Source organism: Meleagris gallopavo, chromosome 1, assembly GCF_000146605.3.
Source record: "Meleagris gallopavo isolate NT-WF06-2002-E0010 breed Aviagen turkey brand Nicholas breeding stock chromosome 1, Turkey_5.1, whole genome shotgun sequence".
Taxonomy (NCBI): domain Eukaryota; kingdom Metazoa; phylum Chordata; class Aves; order Galliformes; family Phasianidae; genus Meleagris; species Meleagris gallopavo.
The window spans coordinates 31,050,319-31,069,227 of NC_015011.2; the positions used below are offsets into that span (position 1 = coordinate 31,050,319).

The window sequence follows — 18,909 nt, forward strand, 5'->3', positions numbered from 1 at the left end:
CTCATGTTCCTCTTCTGTTTGTCTCCCATTGCCACCCCTACACCACTGTACTTTACCTCTCCAGGGTCATCTGAGCCTTCCTGCAATCCAGCTTCTTGTGGAGCCCACAGACAACCCTGTGGGTATTGCTGAGGAGGAAGCAAACTGGTGTGGTGAAAGAGAAGAAGCCCAGGCTTCTGAAGCTGGTTTTGCTGCTGAAGCAAGTGGGAAGTGAAGCAACCACTGAGACAATTATTTCTCATATTAGTCAGATGTAAATACATTAAAACATTTTAGAAATAGTTTGGAAGAGTGTACAGATGATTGAACACAAGTGTGACAAGTTCAACTTTTTTTAGGATGAGAATATTCACGCAGCACAGTTTTGTGCTTTTCACCATGACAAAACAAGAGCAACCAAATTTAGCCTTTGGCTTTAAGATTCATAGTACATTGCTGTGCAATGTATTTAATCTAATTACTGTAGCCATTTACATTTAAAAATTTCTATTTATGTGCATAAAAAATAAAGCATTTATGTAACTTGTTAGATCCTGTAGAAAAATTGCTCTTTTTAAAAAACAGCTATTTTGTCATTGGCCAAAAGTGCCAGAACCATTACAGCATCGTTCTTCAGTGAAAGTCACGTGTCATTTTGAGTTTTAAAACCTGTATCATTTGAGCAACAGCAAGTCCTTTGGTACTGTATCCTCCTATGTTTGTGAACAGAATCTCAGGCATTTGAGAACAGTGGCAATATGAGCAACAGAGTTCTTCTGGCTGAGCACTGATTTGCAGAATTCCTTGTATGCAACAATTCAAAAGACTTCAATGGCCCTAAAAATATTTCCAAGAAAATGTTGTTGATTTTAATAATGACCATGCAATACACAGTAAGCATAAATGCAAGAGGTGAAGAGATCAACAAGAGTTCTCAGCCGCACTAATTTAACACAGGAAGTGATGGTGAAAGTCTAAGGTTAAGCTGTTCAGTTAAAGCCAGAACGGAAATTGGGGCAAGAAAAAGAAAACATAGTGTCATAAAAATGATGACATCTCTATTTACACTAGGAAGATTACTCACAGTACAGTTGTAAAACATAGGTACAAAAAGTTCTAATGAATTCTAGTAAGGCAGATTTGGTAATTGTGTCATATTTTCACCACAAGTATATCGGTTTCTCCTTTTGATAAAATGATCAGGCATTCAGATAGAGCATATGGCAAATCACATGCTTAGAATACTCAGTGTAGTTATGAAATGTAGTAATGTTCAATGAGTTCTCTTCATGGTAGGTAAAGAAGGGCTTTACTTTAATGAAGGTATTTAATGACAGTAAAAATCGCACAATTTTGAGAGAAAAGGAAAGCAAGTTCTAACTTGCTTTAATCTATAATACATCAACTGGTTAAAACAGCTGAGGGAGGTATCAGGAGTGTATAGTTTCAAGTGAGTGGAAATACAAATGCTGCAAGGAGTTACTTTTTCTGGCTTTGGATCATTAAAGCTCTTAAGCGCATTCTTTAAGTGCAAACATTCCCATGGCAGTGATTGGGTGGTGACTGGACAGTTTGCAAGATCAGTTCTTAAAATGTTTATTTTCTTTCATTATTTTGCATATGTTTGGCAGGTTCTCCTACAGCAAAGCAGCAGCAAGCTGCTACATGTCCCTTTTAACTGTGGGTACAGAGGAATTTACAATGTCAGCGTTCTGTAGTGTGTTGTAAAATCTGTGCCACTACCTCAAGTCTTCTCTGTAGATTTATTGTAGAACAGAAATACTGAGAAACAAACACAATTCAGTCAAGGGGAGTGAGAGATAGGGCTTTTTTTAATCATCAAAAGACTTTTTTTTGTGAGAAAGTTCAAGGAGCCAGAGCCACGTATCACAAGAATTATTACCTCACCTGTGAGATTGGGTAACTAATTAACAGAACTGTATTGTGTACTGACTGGAGTCCTGGCATTTGGTACACGAAAGGAACCTCCTATGAAGTTCATAGAGAAATATTCTGGCTGTCATCTTTGTGAAGAGAGCAATCTGCTTTTATTTCTCAATAATAAAGCATTTTGAGATTATGCAAGTTCATCAATGCAAGATGGTCATTAACTGTTTAAATGACAGTCCAACTACTGCGTGTTTAAGTTCCTTCAGTTTCATTTGCAATAGATTTATCATTAGTTTGCACTTACAGCCTCTTCGTGCTTCTGGTGAAGAAGGAACAACCTTTCGCATGTATGCAGGCTATAGCCTGAATTATGTAAAGTATCAGTTCCCTTAAATTTCAGTGTAGCCTCTGTCTTTATTCTGTGTTTGGACAAAGCTTAGTGAAGTAGAATAACATCCTCTTCTCCATTGTTTCTATTGATTCTGTGTCTTGGGATTTTGACAGGAAAGGGGCTCCGGTTTAAAGCCAGTTGGGGTTAGCAATCGAGGGTTTCAAGAATGCTGACATTATCACAGAAGCAGCCAAAGCAATGAGTCTGCATGTGGGTCCAAGATTTTCACAGAATCACAGAATTGTAGGGGTTGGAAGGGACCTCTAGAGATCATCGAGACCAACCCCCCTGCCAAAGCAGGTTCCCTACACCAGGTCGCACAGGTAGGCGTCCAGGCGAGACTTGAATATCTCCAGAGAAGGAGACTCCACAACCCCCCTGGGCAGCCTGTTCCAGTGCTCCGTCACCCTCTTCAACTTTCTTCAACTTTCTTCAACTTTCCTTTGAGCAGTGGTTCTGGTTACAGCTAACTCTAAAAATTTAAATTCATTCTGATCTTCTTCACTGAGGCTTGTTTGCAGCATCTAGAGAGCTGAGATCTGCTTTGTGCCAAGGACTTCCAGGCAATGTAATAATAGACAATTCTCATGCTAACATTGGTGTCAATAATAGGGAGTTTATAACTGTTCTTTAAGAGGAGTTTAAGTGGAGAATAGAGTGATGTGTTGTTGGATGTTTCCTTAAAAATACTACAAAAAGGTAAATTCCAAAATCTACTTACTTTGCATCTGGCAGTGACTGTGCTGCACTATTGTTTCTAAATGTATACATGTGCAAAAATAAAATGTGCCCAGAATTATTGCACACCTCCCCATTTCTCTTCCCTGCATATTTAAAACAATGTCAAGTGAGCTACACTGCTTGTGTCTGTGCTTTTAGCATCTGGAGAAGGTCTGGGAGCTAGATTGAGGAGGCTGTAAAGTTTGTTTTGGAGGTTATTTGGTAAGTCTCTTTTGAAACATAATTTTTCTCTCCAAGAAGGAATATAATTTTACAGATGAGATGCATTAGGCCGATTTATTTTCAAGATTCCTTTTTTTTGTTTGTTTGTTTTAGTTGACTATAACTCCAGTAGCTGAAAGCAGGTGCTGCTTGGAAGATGCTGTAGGACTTGGAATTGTCTATGTCTGAGGAAGGAAGCTTTCTAGAAACCATTGGCTCCTTCACACGAATATTATGATGATGCTCCAATATTCCACTATGAAAAATATCAATCAAATCTCCTAGATGTGCTTTGTGGGAGAAAATATAAGCAGTAAGATGTGTACCACTACTGGTAGCATGCATGACAGTGTGCCACAATAACAGAATCTCTTGCTATGGAGTAGCTGAATGAAACAGTAATTCAACTTTCTGAAAAGAGAATGCTTAATAGTCGTACTGAGTATTGTACTGATACTTATCTATGTAAATTACTTCTTTTTTCCTTAAAGAAATTCCCATTAATCGTTTACAGCTAACCCAAATTTATTCAAAAAGTTTTTGTGATATAATTTGTAAGAATTCTTTTGGATCTCTGGGTGCTAGCCAACTGTTGAATTGTTTATGTGTTTTGTTAAACTTTATCTCTTACTCTGATCATCACTTCATGTATTAACATATTCATGATGAGTGAATGCAAAAGGGAACATAAAGACAAGGAACACATTCAAATATTAATTTGAGTGAATACTTTTTGAAGATTTGATCTGGTGCTATTCAAAATGCAGTGCTTCTGAATCAGGAGTAATAAAATCACAAGAGAGAGCACTGGAAATAATCCATGGACATCCTGTTCTTATTAGAAGTGGGCTAAAGCATTCTGACAGATTTCAAACCTGCTGAAATATTATTAATTTTTTTTCCTTTTACATCAGCATTATTGAGAGCACATCTTACTTATCTGTTTAAAGGTGGCTATGAAAAAAAGAGAAGACAGAAATATATTCATGAAAAATAGGGTGAGAAAAGAAGCAGAGAGTTGACTGTGTGAAGAAAGAAAGAGACACCCTGGGAAAGCAGCAGAGAAAAGGGAAAGAAAAAAAAATCCTAATTTTTTAAAATATGACTCCTTAGAACTGAGACTGTGCCAAACCCTGGACTTGGAGGCTGTTCTGTCCTTAATACATTGCACATGATTGTCTGTAGCTAGAAAAACATTTTTTGTGGGTTTTAAAAAATCAAATTACCCTTATATGAAATAAAACAAACTATGAGTTTATATGACAGAATAAAAAGAAACCAAATTCATTTTGCAAGCCTTTAGAGAGTTTAAAAATCCCTTAGACTCACAAAAACTCAAACTCCTTAATGTTCAAATATTCAAATATTGTAGGAGGTACAACTGACTTAATTCCATTTACTTTAATTAAGTTTTCATCAGACTCTTTCTATTTAGTTAGCTGATTCTCCTCTCAAGACATGTTTGTATTAAGGGCAAGATCCAAAATACCATATGGATACTTCCTGTGCAATCTAGATAGACATTAAGTAAGGAGAATGGTTATAAAGCCTGCGTAACTTTAAAAGCTATGACTGTAGGCAGTTTGGTATCTCTCAAGAATGTCTTTCTGCTCCATATATGAAGTCTAGGCCTCTAGCTTAGCATCTTGGCAGAACAACAAGGTCCGTTTTCAGATGCCACGCTGCCTCCCTAAGCTTATGACACTCAAACCTGCAATGCCAACTTGTCTTCTACAAAAGTAATACCTACTGAGTGGAAGACATAGCTGGGATGTGCATGGAGTTTTATACTGAAACAAGGTGAGTGAAGCCTCTGATAGTCAATAGGGATACCATGCAATTTAGTGAAGATAAGAACGGCTGTCCAGGATCATGACAAGAATTCACCCAGCCCTGCTACTTAGCTGGCAGGGAGGTATCATGGTCATGAAGGTGATTTCCAAGGTTGAGCCTCATTCCTTGCACTTCTGGTGACCTGACTACTGCAAATTCTGTGATCTAGGAAACTTCACTGTAAAATTGTAATGTGAGATAGTGTATGTGTATGTTCTCTTGAATTAAAACACAATCCCACCTCCAAACTCTCAGTAATCTTAAGTGAATGCCTAGACTTGAACACAGTAAAAGGTGATCTGATTGCCGCTTAAATCCATATCAAATTTGTATCAACTTGGAACATCTTTGATGTTCCTCGTAAGGAATTGCACCCATCTCATAAAAACTTTATCTTTCAGTTCTGTTTGAATTCTCATTTGTAGCTTCACCTGATATCCCTCACTCTTGAACTGGAAGATTCAGTAAAACATTGGTGCCAGACTACCTTCTCCATGGTACGACTTCACACGCTTCTGCCACTTCACTCCTCGGGCATCTGATTTCCAGACTGCAGAATCCTGAACTGTCTGAGCATCGTTTCCTGATATGGAGGTTGCTGCAGACCTCTGACCGTATGTCCTTGCTCTTTCCCAGTTTTTCTCTGTTACGTGCCTTCTATTGTTCTACAGAATAATGTGTAGTTCATTTTTCTTAGGATACATTTATAAATATATATGTATATAGGTGAGGCTATGTAAGTACTTCTGATGTTTTTCATCTGCTCTTTTACCATGGATGTCTTCTTCCACATACCTGTTTATTTATAACTGTACCTGGACCAGATTTGAGAATTTGGGTGCCACATAGTCAGAGAATTGTAGAGATTGGAAGGGACCTCTGGAGATCATGTGCTTCCTTCCAGGCCAGTATGTGACCCCTTGACCAGAGTCACACAGTCTCTTTTGCAGACTCATTAAATAATGAGATCAGCAGTCATGCAGTACAGCTGCTCCAACGCACCCTTACTGCAGCCTGGCTCCAGCCCTACTGCTTTAGGTCATCTCTGAGACAACAGAGCTTGTGGTCTATTTGGAATTAGGTACTGGTTGTCCTTATCTTCTATAATTGCTTAGCTGTTGTAACACTTTTTCTCTTCTTCCTCTAAGTGAAATAGCATCTGCTGTGATACTTCCTCAAGTGCTTGCTCCTATGGATGTATTGAGTGTGTCCATGTACCAGACAGTGTTAGTAAGCATGAAGAGTGGCACTGCAGGTGTTAGAGGATACGGGTCACAGAGCAGTTGCTGATGTATGCAGACAGTGACCTTGAGCCCCCTACAGACGGGTACCAAGCTGTGTTAAAAAAAACAAACAAACAAACCTCTGCTGACAAAAATGTAGGGGAGAGGATATTTTAAGATTCATAGTTTAAGTGTTTAATGTCTGCTTACATCCAACTTAGATGCCCACGATCTCATGAGAAGCTATTTCTTAGCTTCCTTACACATTAGTATTTCTATCTTACAGAAGTAGTTCCCCGTGTGAGGTGGGTGCATGGACATAGGTAGATGCACTGATGCTATCTTATTTGGGATTGAGTAAGTCCACTGTTTGACTGAATCTGTAGTAGTGTCACTGAATTGCACAGAAAGTTGCTGATAAGCTATTTTGCATCATCACAGTGGCCTACCACATTCAGCAGTTTCAACCTGGATATGAGGTCAATAATGTCCTCAGTGTCTATATAGGAGGCAGAGGTTACAGTAAGGATCTATCACAAAGATAGTACTACTGTTATCCTTGCGTAGCACATCGGCTTGGGATACAAACTGATTTTGCCTTATCTAAGCCACGATCACTCAAAGTCTTTGACAGAGCCAAGAGGTGACATCTGTTCTCCTGCATCCTAGTATCGTAATTGGCCGCCAAAGCCCTTTTTGTTCATTATTCAAATCTTTTGGAAAAATTATCACTGTTCTTATGTTTTCTATTCTTCTCCTGAGAGCAAAACAAATCCTTCCCAGGGAAAAAATAGGTAGGCAGTGATGGTTTGTGGAGCTGGTGAGGATAATCTTTCATTCAGTGACTTGTCTTTTCCTGTAAGCACCTCCAAATGTTATTGCAGGTTTATAAAATAAAGGGTAAGTCATACTAATTATCCTGTGAGCTGTAAGGGCTGTCTGCTTTTCCTTTAGAGAGTAAGTCAGCTTTCACATCCTTGCTAAAATTCATAGCAAGATAGAGAAGAAGCTCATTTCTCACTGCAGTAAAGGAAGAAGAAAAGAACATAGAAGTTTGTCTCTGAACTTGCCTATTTCAGTCTGCAAATACAATGATTTGTAAATAGAATTTTTGAGTGATATTTTCTCTACAGAGGTAGAAAGTTCTGCAACCATGAGCTAACAACATGCTGCTCTGTTCAGCTGCTTGAAACTAATAGAACTGATGCTGAAAAGTGAAATAAAAGCATCACTAAATTAGCTGCATAACGTCCAGATCAATGTATCTTTCTATGAGCAAAATAGTGGGTGCTACTCTTCTTTGGGTCATAGCAACTGTTTGATCAATGTCAACAGATATGTTATAGCTTCAGATTGAGCTATGAAAATGTCAAGGTTAGATTTTCTTATTTGATACTTCATCATGAAATTCCAACTTGGCTGGATTCCCCACAGAGATCTTAAACTAGAAATCTAGATATATATGGGAATAACGTTAGTGAGCAAAAAGTGATAAAAATAATGTGTACTTTGTGTAGAGGAATATAAGCCTTTTTCTAAATATAAATCACTTCCAGTAATATCCATTTCATCCACTTCATTTGTTATGAACCTGTTTGTGCTTATGAATATAGAATAAAGAATTCTGCTCTCAAAGCCTTGAAAGCTCTATTACTAGTGAACTCATGAGGAAAATGCTGCTGACAAAAAAGGTAAAATGAAATGAAAAGAAATGAATGAAATGAAATGAAATAAATATATATATATATTTGACCCATTGCCTCTTTATCCCCACTTAAGTGACTAGTGTTAACATCATTGTCCAACCATATTCAGGCACAGGAGCTTTTACTTTGCTCTCCATCACTGGGTAGCTGTGCCTGCAAGAAAGCAGTTGCTATCATGTTAAAAGCATGTGAGATGACCTGCCCAAGTATTCTCTTGGCGATTCTTCTTTTCAGGACTGTATTCACTAAAAGTTCCTTCTAAGTTCCTTTGTTTAGTAATGCATAAGCACTTGCATCCTGCTATTGAAATTATTTTTTGCTTACAGTTGAAGTGATGTCATGCATCGTACACACTAATATAATGTATATTATGTATAGGTACTCATGCTTTTTTTAGCCACTGTTTTATGAATAGAGAAGAATGAATGAGGACGTATCAAGTTATATAATTATTGATGTCTGCCTTGAGCACTGTAACCTGTTAATGTCAAAATAGAAACCTGCATGGTTATTATTGCAAAATAAGGTCACAAAAGTAGAAATACTGAAAATACATTGGAATATGAGGAAAAGTATATAATCAAAAGTTGTTGTCAGCTATATTAAAGAAAATTATAGTTGATTTAACTTAATGGTATGTTCATCTCTGAAGTAAGAAATAAATTAGTTTTGAAGAAATTTAGCTGTAACTATTTTATAGTACAGAAACATTTTAAAATATAAATTGTACAGTTCCTGGGTCAGATGTTTTTCTGTATTCTGTTTAGAGCTACCACTTGAATGATTTGTGAATAACATTCTGCACAGTATATTTTTCATTCTTCTGCCTGCAAAACAAGAATTGCTTTTATTTATACAAAGTAAAGCTTAATTAGAATAGCGTATAATGTAGTTCTGAACCATGTAAAGATGTAATAAGTTTTTGGAAACAATTATCTGTTTATTAGACAATAATGATTTTCCTGTAATTTTGTGTCTAAGTATTGTTTTCTCATTTTCCAGAGATGCTTCTTTAAAATGCTGTTGATTCTGTTGATACTGGACTATAAAAAAATCTGTTGCTCATAAATAGAAACTTATTAAGAGTTATAGTTCCTACCAAAGTTGAAAATGAAGTCTCATTAGATTACAGTGTCTGATGTAAGGAATCATTAAGACCATTTAACGATCCTATGAACGACGTACCTTTCATCTGAGAGAACTGGGAAAAGGCAAAGGCAACACAGTTTGTTTTTCTACTGCACCCCATTTGCAGGCAGCAGTACTGCTGACGAATGTGCAGTAAAAAGAAACAAAGTCTGAAAGTTAATACCACAGGCGCCAAACACATGTCTGTGAAAGAGGAATGCAACCAGACATTTCTATGTGCAGTACATTAATTCCTAATAGGCCCTTTCTATTTAACAAAGGTCAGATTATTGGATGGAACAGAATCCAGTCTCATACTATGTACATTACCTTCCTTAATGTGTGAAGAGTAACAGTATGGTTGTATTTCCTTGTTATTATTAATAGAATCACAGAATCATAGAATTATTGAGGTTGAAAAAGACCTCTAAGGTCATCTAGCCCAACTGTCCACCTACTGCCAATATTGCCCACTAAACCATGTCCCTCAGTACTATGATGACTCTTATAGAATCATAGAATCAAATATACTTCCACATGTAACACAGGACAATTCAGTAGGTCAGACCTATCAGAGCTTGCTGGGTGGAAATCTGCCTTTTTTTTTTTTTTGACAAACAATTCTCTGTGTAAAGTGCTGTATGCCCCAGAGCAACAAACAGAAGGATGAGATGCTGAGGAAGACATGTAGGGAAAGGATGTTGAAAACTGGTGTTTTGTTCAGTGTAGCACTCTTTCTTCAGACTACTGCTTCCCTTTTTAATTTCTAATGATGGGATGGGAAACATCAGGTTGAAAACTCTAATGTCAGACAGCAGGGCATGAAACGAACTTGCTGCAGTCCCCAAGTGGATCCAGGATGGCAATGCCCAGGCCATAGTGCAGAATGGAGCTGAGTCTTTTGGGGCACATTTTCTATCTAAATTGGTACTCTTAATTTAGATTTTGGACAAATTTGTATGGCTGTTTTTGTATACAAACAACCAACTGTGTAGCTTATGATTGCAGGACTTTAGTTAGTTTTGTCAACATTCCTCTTGGCTTCTAAAGTCATTTTTCTCAACTAAGAACTACAAAATTTGGTCATGAAGCTAAATTTGCACCGGATATGAACTTTAACAGATAGTGCAGTATTATTAGATTAAGGGAAGCAATGTTGAAGAATAGTTGAGCCTGGAATTTCTCAATGCCTTTGGTACCCAAAAACTCGACAAAAATCAAAATGATTTCTGCATGAGTAATTCATTTTTTCTTCTTTTTTTCCCCAAGAAAAATTGCTGTATGCTGTGTGAATTTGTATTTCAATATTTTATGATCAGATTTCTGTACAAATATGTAATTAGTACGTACAGCTTGTCATTATCATACTTTGAGCATTATAGATTTCACAGAATTGTGATTATTATTTTCCTTCATGTTTCCCCCCTATCCTCTCCAAAATTTCTTAAGAGTCCTAAATGATGATGAGTATAACATTTTTCTGCTCAGGCCATTCTTGAAAACACAATATTTGTTATGATGTAGTGAGAATAAAAGTTGTGAAGAATGTCTAATAAAATTGTGGTTGTACTAGAGCATTTGAGTCTGCTGAGACTTGTTGACTCAAACCGTACCACAAATTGTGTAAATTTTAGGAGAGGAGGAGAAAAGCAGATTCTGGAATTTTTACCTTTTTGCTCACTCACTCACCACCCCTTTGGGAAAGAGTGAAATTTCTTCTAAAGGTGCAGGATGTGAAATCTCCAGATGCTCAGAAAGACATATTTTGGTGTTACATAATGAAATCTGATGTGTGGAAATGCCCTTCAAAGGCTATTTCCTTGCGTTGAACAACACATGCTGTCATCAGCTATTTTTGATTATCCTGTGAATTATGGTCCTGTCAAGGCAATGGCTCTGGTTACAAATGTTCCTTCATGCGTAGCAACAGACGTAATCGTGAGCATAACTTGGCCACTTGTAGTTGCAGACAGTGCCACCAGTTGGCATGGTCCTTGATGAAAAGCCGGGTCAAGACTATGCTTATAATGTTTCTGTTGCTCAAAGACAACATAGTAACTCCTAAAATACATTGGAAATGTGAGAAAAGCAAAATGACACATGTTCAGTCAACAACAAAAAAATTCTGTTCTTGTTTCTTGGCTACCACATATGTATATTTGGAGAAAGAGTGCAAAAGTCTTTTAGGGTGGCAATTCATTATACTGTTGTGATGCAACTGCAGAAAAATAATTGCTCTAGTCAGTAAAAAAGTGAAAAACTTAAACATAGGAACAGCAGATTTGAAATCTAGTTCCTGATTTCCACCTTCAAATGAGACTACACAGTACACAATGTTTATATTTCTTTAGTAGTACAATGAGTAGGATAAGTTACTATGCTTACTTCCATGCTCCTGTAGCAATCTAAACAGTTTAATTCCTTGCTGTTCACACTTTTGTAAGAGTTACTATATTTTTTCTTTTACCCTCAGGCTATGAGTTAACCTATTTTCTCTCTCAACATACATTAGTCTCTACCTCCTTTATCTGCATTGTTGCTCTTTGCTGAATTCATTCCAATCTGCGGATGTCATTCCAGTATTGAGGTATCCAGATCTGTATACAGAGTCATACAAGACAGATTGGTGTATCCTACTTCTGTACCAATACTATTGAATTATACATTTTTAAGCTTATAAACATCTTGACATTCAGTATCAACTCAGTCTTTTCTACTAAGTCTACTCTTTCTCAAAAGTTTAGAGTTACTATTCCCCATATATATATATGTTTTTCTAAACTGAATCCCACTCAATTTTTTTTCCACTGGTATTTTTTTTTATCTTATGGTTTTATTTATGAACGCTGGTTTTAGTTTCGATTTTTATCTGGCATCTCATCACTAGAAAAGCGGCCTCCTTTGATGAAGTCAGTTGCTAACTCTAGACTTAGCACCATTTCCAAAGAGAAATTCAATGCTGCTACTCCTTACTTCCATGTTTTAAATTAGAAAACTAACCAGCAAAGATTCATATTGACTTCTGGGACACTCACAAACCACCTCCAAATTCAGCGTCTAACTTTGTACTGCTTTCTGTAGTCAAACCAAGGCAAGGACCAGTATGCAACTTAGAAAAGAAGATGGAAAAAGAACTGCTTCCAATTCTGCATAGGCTCCTGTTCCAGCAGTCAGAGCGCACACCTGCAGACTGATCCTGTCCTTCCAAGATGGAAAACAACCCCAAAAAACCCCATGTGTGTCACATGCTGGCAGTTGTGCCTGCACCACCTTTGCCGAAGCACCACCAATCCCCACCAATCCCTGCACCCACCAGTGCAGGTGTTTACTGGCAAGGGGAAAGCCACAGGCACAAGAGATGGCTTTCCTTGGAGTCACAGCTGCACAGTGAAACACACCCCCACAAGATGCAAGCATGGCCACCAACCTCCAAATGCAAACCTCCTTCCTTTGATTTAGTTCTTGCCTCAGATTCTTTTGTGCACAACAAACAAGTTATGTACTCTAGTAGCTGGAAGGGGAGAAAGAGGATTTGTGTTTTCCTAGATGTTTTGGTAGTACTTTGTTATTATGGTTGAGTGGGTTTTATGCTACCTAAACAACCAGAAATATTCCAAAATAACCTGGTTAACCAAGTAATTTAGTTAGCTCTTCAGTGAAGGTTTGATTTAACTCCCCCTCTCTGAGCAAAGCTTTTTTTCCTACAAATTAAATGACCCCATTCAGTTCCTTGGTTGATATTTCAGGACAGCTCTAATCACACAACCCACAAGGAAGCACGGAACATTTGGTTGTAGGGCTTATTGCCCCCCACCTCTGTGCTTCCTGCTCTGTGACCACCAGGATCCTCCCGAGGGCACTAAAGGCATGGGAGATGCAACTTTGCTTTGTCTCCCAGGTATGCCCCTACCTGGGAGAGGAGAGAGTGAGCCTACGCTTTACTCGGATGATCAGATTTAAGGGCAGAGCAGCCACTCATATCTGAAGAACTGTTTTCCTGCATTCTGGATTCTGACTTTGTTGTGAGGAATAAGGATGATGCAACTGCTCAGAAATGTTGAAGCAAAAGAACAGTCTTTAAAAATAATTGCTTCCTCCCTTTAAACTGGCTACTCTAAGCACTGCGAATAGTTGTAATTAATCCTTAATACAAGTTACAGTCTCTGTGTTACATTGTTATGTTTACTTAGATGTAAAATGCCTTATTCTTTACAAGCTAATGACATAAATCCACTTCAGTCTCCATGACAGGCATGGGCAGCTCTAAACCAAAACATTAGGGGGAGTGTTAAAAAGCTAGCAAAATGCCAATATGTTAATTAATTAATCATAGGCATGTTTCAAAGCATTCTTTACACATCAGGTGGGGCTCCTGGGCTATTATGAAATGCCAAACTTCCCTCAGGGCTTTGAGGATTGCACTTCTGAATTCCTCAGAAGTTCAGGGAAGTAAAAGGGTATGTTTTTGGTATGAATCACTGAAGTGAGGTTGGAGATAAAGATTTCTTATTTTGTTTTATATTATGAGGGAGCAGTAACCAACTAGCATCTCAGGAAGGAACAAGGTGGAAAGCAAATATGAAGTTTTCCAAACCTATGAGCCTATTGTTTTAAACTCACTTAACTTTTGATTTAAATCTGAATTCCATTTTTCTTGACTCAACTTCAAGTTCAACCTCCTAGACATATCAGCCAACCTTCTCTCAAGTTCTGAGGAGAAACTTATTCTTTGTGCCATCTCCTCATGTAATTTTTTTACTGCTGAGTACCAAATATCCTTGTTTTCTCCCAGCTTTTGGCTATGAGTCTAGGAAGTACTTGCACGGTATCAATACACACAACTCCACAACTTCAATGCCTCTCAAGTAATTTCATTCAATTTCAGTGGAACTCTGGACTGAGCATGAAATATCATGAGATTTGAAGAAAGAAAGAAAGAAAATATCTAGCAGAATTGATGGTTGTAGGTAATTTGCTTTATTTATTTCTCTAAGCCATAGGTGCTAATGTGACACCTGGGAGGCATCCTTGGAAAGGTTCAGTTAGATGGCTGGATGGGTTGGAGTGTGTCAGGAGCCCAAAAAGAGCTCTCAGCATGTTGATAGTATAAAGTAGGGCTGTCTGAAAATGGTGATGTCTGTACGCACAGATAGCAGCCTGTGCTGTCACCCACTGTCTCATCGCAGCTTCTTGGCCCAGAGAAAATAGGTGGTGAACTGTGGGACACCTGCTCTGCCTAGAACTTTCACTTTAACTGGCAGGAAGAGTAAGTGTAATGGAATTTTTTAAAGGGTTGGGCAACTCTGTTTACATCTGACTCATGTTGCATGTAGATTCATGAAATCTAAAGTGATTCCTGGACTAGATACAGAAGAGAAGTGCCTCACATGTCAGGACAAAGCTAGCACTGTGCGGCATGTTAGTGCTGAGGGAAGGTCACTCGGTTTTGAATTTTTTCTAATTAGCATTCTCACTTAGTATCTCATGCTTTACCTGCGGCAAAGTTGTGTAACACTCTGGGAATGCTTGTCTGCTTTCCCAGTGAAGGTGCAGGGAAGAGACAGCGTTCAGAGAACCCCTCCTAAGTCCTGCACAATTCAACCTGGAATTTGTTCAGGCAGGACTTTGGGAGTGCATCCAGTACTGCGGAGATATCACCGATGAAGCTAGAAGATATCCATATTGTTGGATATGATTCAAAGAATTCTCAGTCCACTGGAGAAATGAGAAGAGCAGAAAAAGCTTTTCTTCACTTGGAACCTTCACAAAAGCTCATTCTAAGATGAGATCTTGGAAACTCAGTGCGCAGTTAAATCGCTTTGTGAAAGGTGCTTTGTTTCTCAAGAAAACAGAGCTTCAGCAGAACTTCAAATATTTTGGTTGAATTCTTCTAGTTTATTCTAAGACTTTGGTTGATGTTTTAAAAATATGTCATCAGGAAAAGGGAAAAACTCAGATGAATGTTGATGTGAAGCAAGAGCAGCCTTTCACCTGGATTTGTTCTGCAATAATCATGGGAATACAAGCATGAACTCAAACAAATATGGAAAGGGAGTGGCTTACTCAAAGCCTTATAAATAAAGTACAAAGTTATCACAATGGGATCTTTAAACGTGGTAGAACGTTTGGCAACCAGGAAAGATTTGGCAAGGATCTCTTATTTACATTCTCCTGGATTCAGCTGTTTTTAGCTATTTGCTTCTTGCTTTCAGCTAAAATGAAAGCGCACAGGAGAACGCCTCTTTTACGGATTTAAAATAGGTATTACTGTGTATTCTTGTGTGTGGTAGGAGAATATCTTGGATTAAAATGTTAAACAAATATTCTAATAAAGGAATTTACTATTTTTTTCCTGTTAAGGCAATCGCGAAAGAAGTGTGCACCAAACACAGCTCTGTCACAACTGAAGGAGTGTAAAGGGAAGGCATTAGAATAGCTGCAAGTCTTGACTTTTAATAATGTTTTGTATTTAGTTTTTCTAGAGCTGCACTGCCAAGTGGCGCGTGATTTACAGAGCTGTCATGAACTTGAATACAGAGGAACAGCTTGTTTTGAAAGAAGCTGCAGAACAAAACTTGGTTTTTTGTTACTGGAAAGATGTGTGCTTTCTTTCAGTATCAGCAGGCAATCAGAGTTTCTATGGGCCTGGTGTTAACAGAGTTATAACAGCATGAAACTTGAATAATGCGGTGATGAATGAGCCTGCAGATTTGGGATGTGAGGGGGAAATCATGTGCTCTGGAACAGAAAGATGTTTGGTAGAGAGAAGGATGCTGCCACTATATATGGTCACTCCTTTGTTCATGTTCGTTCAGGAAGAGCCACACCTTGGACGCTTCATGGTTGACACCGCAGGGTGATAACTGGCTGTCACTTCACTGTACATGTGGGAAGAGAGCTGTAATGCAATACAGCAATTTGGACATGCCCGTTTTGCCTGTTGCAGCTTGTGTTATTGTTATCTCATGCTTGTGATCACAAACATGAACTGAATTTCTGTACCTCTGTCCACTGGTGTGGATGGAGTGGGGTTTCTCAGAAACCATACCTCTATAATTCTGAAAAGATTTGTTTTCTGCAGTGTAACTACATATTTACAGGAACTACTCCAAAAGTAATGCCTCCTGTTTTATAATGTTGGCCCACAACGTCAGAGGCAGATGTTGGTGGTGTGGCAATAGAGGCTGAGTCTTCCCACCAGTAGTCTGTTACATGTTGTTGCTGTGCAACTGATGGCAGCAGAAGGGCAGTCTGACCTGATGATGTCTGACATCGAAGTGCGTATGAATCAAAGGTGTGGAATTGAATTCCTCTGTACAGAAAATATTACACCCATTGCCATTCATTGACCCTTGCTGAAAGTTTATGGAAACCAAACAGTGGATGTGAGCACAGTAAGATGGTGTAATGCATTTTAGCAGTGGTGACAGTGACATGAAAGATAAGACATGTTCCAGATGATCATGCACAGCTGTCACACCACAAAATGAAGAATGTCTCAATCACCTCATCCATGCAGATTGGCTAGTGGTGATGACTATGTTGAAAATAGTGTTTGGTAGCTGAGAATTTTCTCTATCAAACAGTGTTATTGTGCTCTTTCTATGTTTTAATCACTATGGAAATGAATAGCAGACATCAATTTCGGAGCAACCTACTTATATTAGTAAATAGCCTACCTTTATGTCTACATCACATCTTTAGTTAAATCAGTATGTTTTCTTTCCATTGATAAAGAGAGGGTGATCACAAGCTTCCTGAAAACTAATGGAAAATACCCATTGATATAAAGGAAAGTAATGTGATTAACCCATTGTCTCTAATCATAGAGGAAAAAGCAGATAGGCGAATGAATAAGGTGGGAAAAGGGCTACATCTATTTCAGGAAATGAATTATTATATAATAATTGACTCATAAAACTCAATTATTTTAATTAGTTAGATATTACATAGATATCTACATTGCATTTGAAAAGTGGCTTTTCAAGAGCTGCTGCCAATTTTCTGGTGCTTGATTATTTGAGCATGGCAGGCACACTGGGTTCCACATGTTCCATGAGGAACCTGATGGCTGCTTCTGAGCTGGGGTTTTGCTCTTTACCTGGGCTGTGAATGTTGCACTGATGTTGCCTCCAAAACCAGCCTGTATTCATTCACCTGTTATACTTCCCACACTGATGCAAGATGAAAGCATGGAGGAACAGAAAGCTCATCTCCTGTTTTGATGCTCCTGCTTTACCGCTTGCTCTTGGCCTTACAGAAACCAAGCAATGGTGCTGAACCACTAAAATGAAGCCTGAGTCCATCTCCCCAGCCTTCAGCTAAGGGCGACAGTAGAGTAACACGTGGGATTAGTAAGTTTCTGCCCTGGAGATCGAGGATCAGAAAATCTGAGTTTAAAAAGATGGGTGAAGCATTCCAACAAAACTTGATTAGGTTGTGGTGACAACCCTGCAGAAAGCAGCATAAGAAGATAGACTGCTTCTCTGAATAATATTTCAAGTGCCTTATCACATTAATTTAACTGACGAGGCACAGAAACGGCTCAGTGATTTTCTCCTGCCTGAGTGGGTATTTTGTGTGAAATGCAACAACTATATGTCTTCCAACTTGGACCAGAGCCTGTATCCAGAGCACTTCACAAACATAGCTGCTCAAGGCTGACTCAGTCCTACATGCCTACTGTAGTATGTAGGTCACTCTGAAAGTAATGTTTCCTATCTTTTTTCCATGGAAACTACAACAGATACAAAGAACACTATTTGATAGAGCAAATTCTCAGCTACAGAATACTATTTTTCAACATAGTTACCATGGTTAGCTATGCCTTTTCTCTAGTGGTGAACAAGAGCCTACATGCTGTGCTTGTAAAAATCTGCAGCAGAGGAGACCCGCTGTTGCTGTCAGCACTGCTGAAATACATCACCCACTGCTCACATCCACTGTTTGGTCTCCATAAACATGGCCTGCCTGTCAGTCTTGGTTGAGAAGAGATTATTGAAGTCTGTCTTTCCCCTGGTCTCAGTTGTATGATGTGACTGATTGATTCAATTAAGCCATTGCTGCTTCTGAATTGATCATATAGCCTGATATAGCCTGCATAAATTCTTCTTTTATGCCCGTATGTTTTCTATCCCTCTTCCTGGTTCAGAATTTCACCAGAGCAATTTTTACCCAATATCACATCTCCCAGGATATCCCCACTTAGCATTTTAGTTTGAATGGGAGCACTTTTTGCAGCAAACATTCCCATGCAAGTTCTGGAGCATGCAACTTGACTGAATTTCTTTTGCATGAAACCACTGATCCTGTCAATGTTCTTCAGGAGCACACCTAATGTGCCACAGGGTCAGATTAGAGCTTATCCAAAGTAAATCTTGAAATGCACATGGTGTGGTTTCTGGGGTCCTTAAGCAGCAGCTCCCTTGCTACAAATCTGCTGGGGCACAAAGCATACAAGAAGAAATCTCTCCCCCTTGTTGTGTCCTTTCCTACTTTCAGCAGCTCTATTCTGATCATTTCAGACTGCTCCTTCCTTTCTCCAAACCTTTCTTCAAAATGGAACTTCTTCACATTTCACATTCACTGTTGCTTTCCTTTCTCAAACAGCTAGCTCTGAGCATAAGGAAAACATCAAGCAGACCACAGAGTGGCCAAGAAGCCACAGGCCAGGTGTCTGCATTATCTGGCTGGAATTAATAAGCTGGACAAAGGTGAGGGCTGGGTTCTTCAGAGTTTTTCTGTCTCCTGTTCTCATTCCTCACCAGCCATGAGATTCACTATCTCAGCTGGGTGGATGTTTTTACAACTCCCCCCC

The 18,909-nt window shown here is 38.6% G+C and overlaps 1 non-coding gene across 1 annotated transcript; it reads left to right on the plus strand.

Annotated features, from left to right (window-relative positions):
• The first annotated feature begins 5,098 nt into the window (after positions 1-5,098).
• Positions 5,099-5,257, plus strand: LOC116216250. Its single transcript, XR_004158703.1, has one exon. It is a non-coding gene; the product is annotated as a U1 spliceosomal RNA (small nuclear RNA).
• The last annotated feature ends 13,652 nt before the right edge of the window (positions 5,258-18,909 follow it).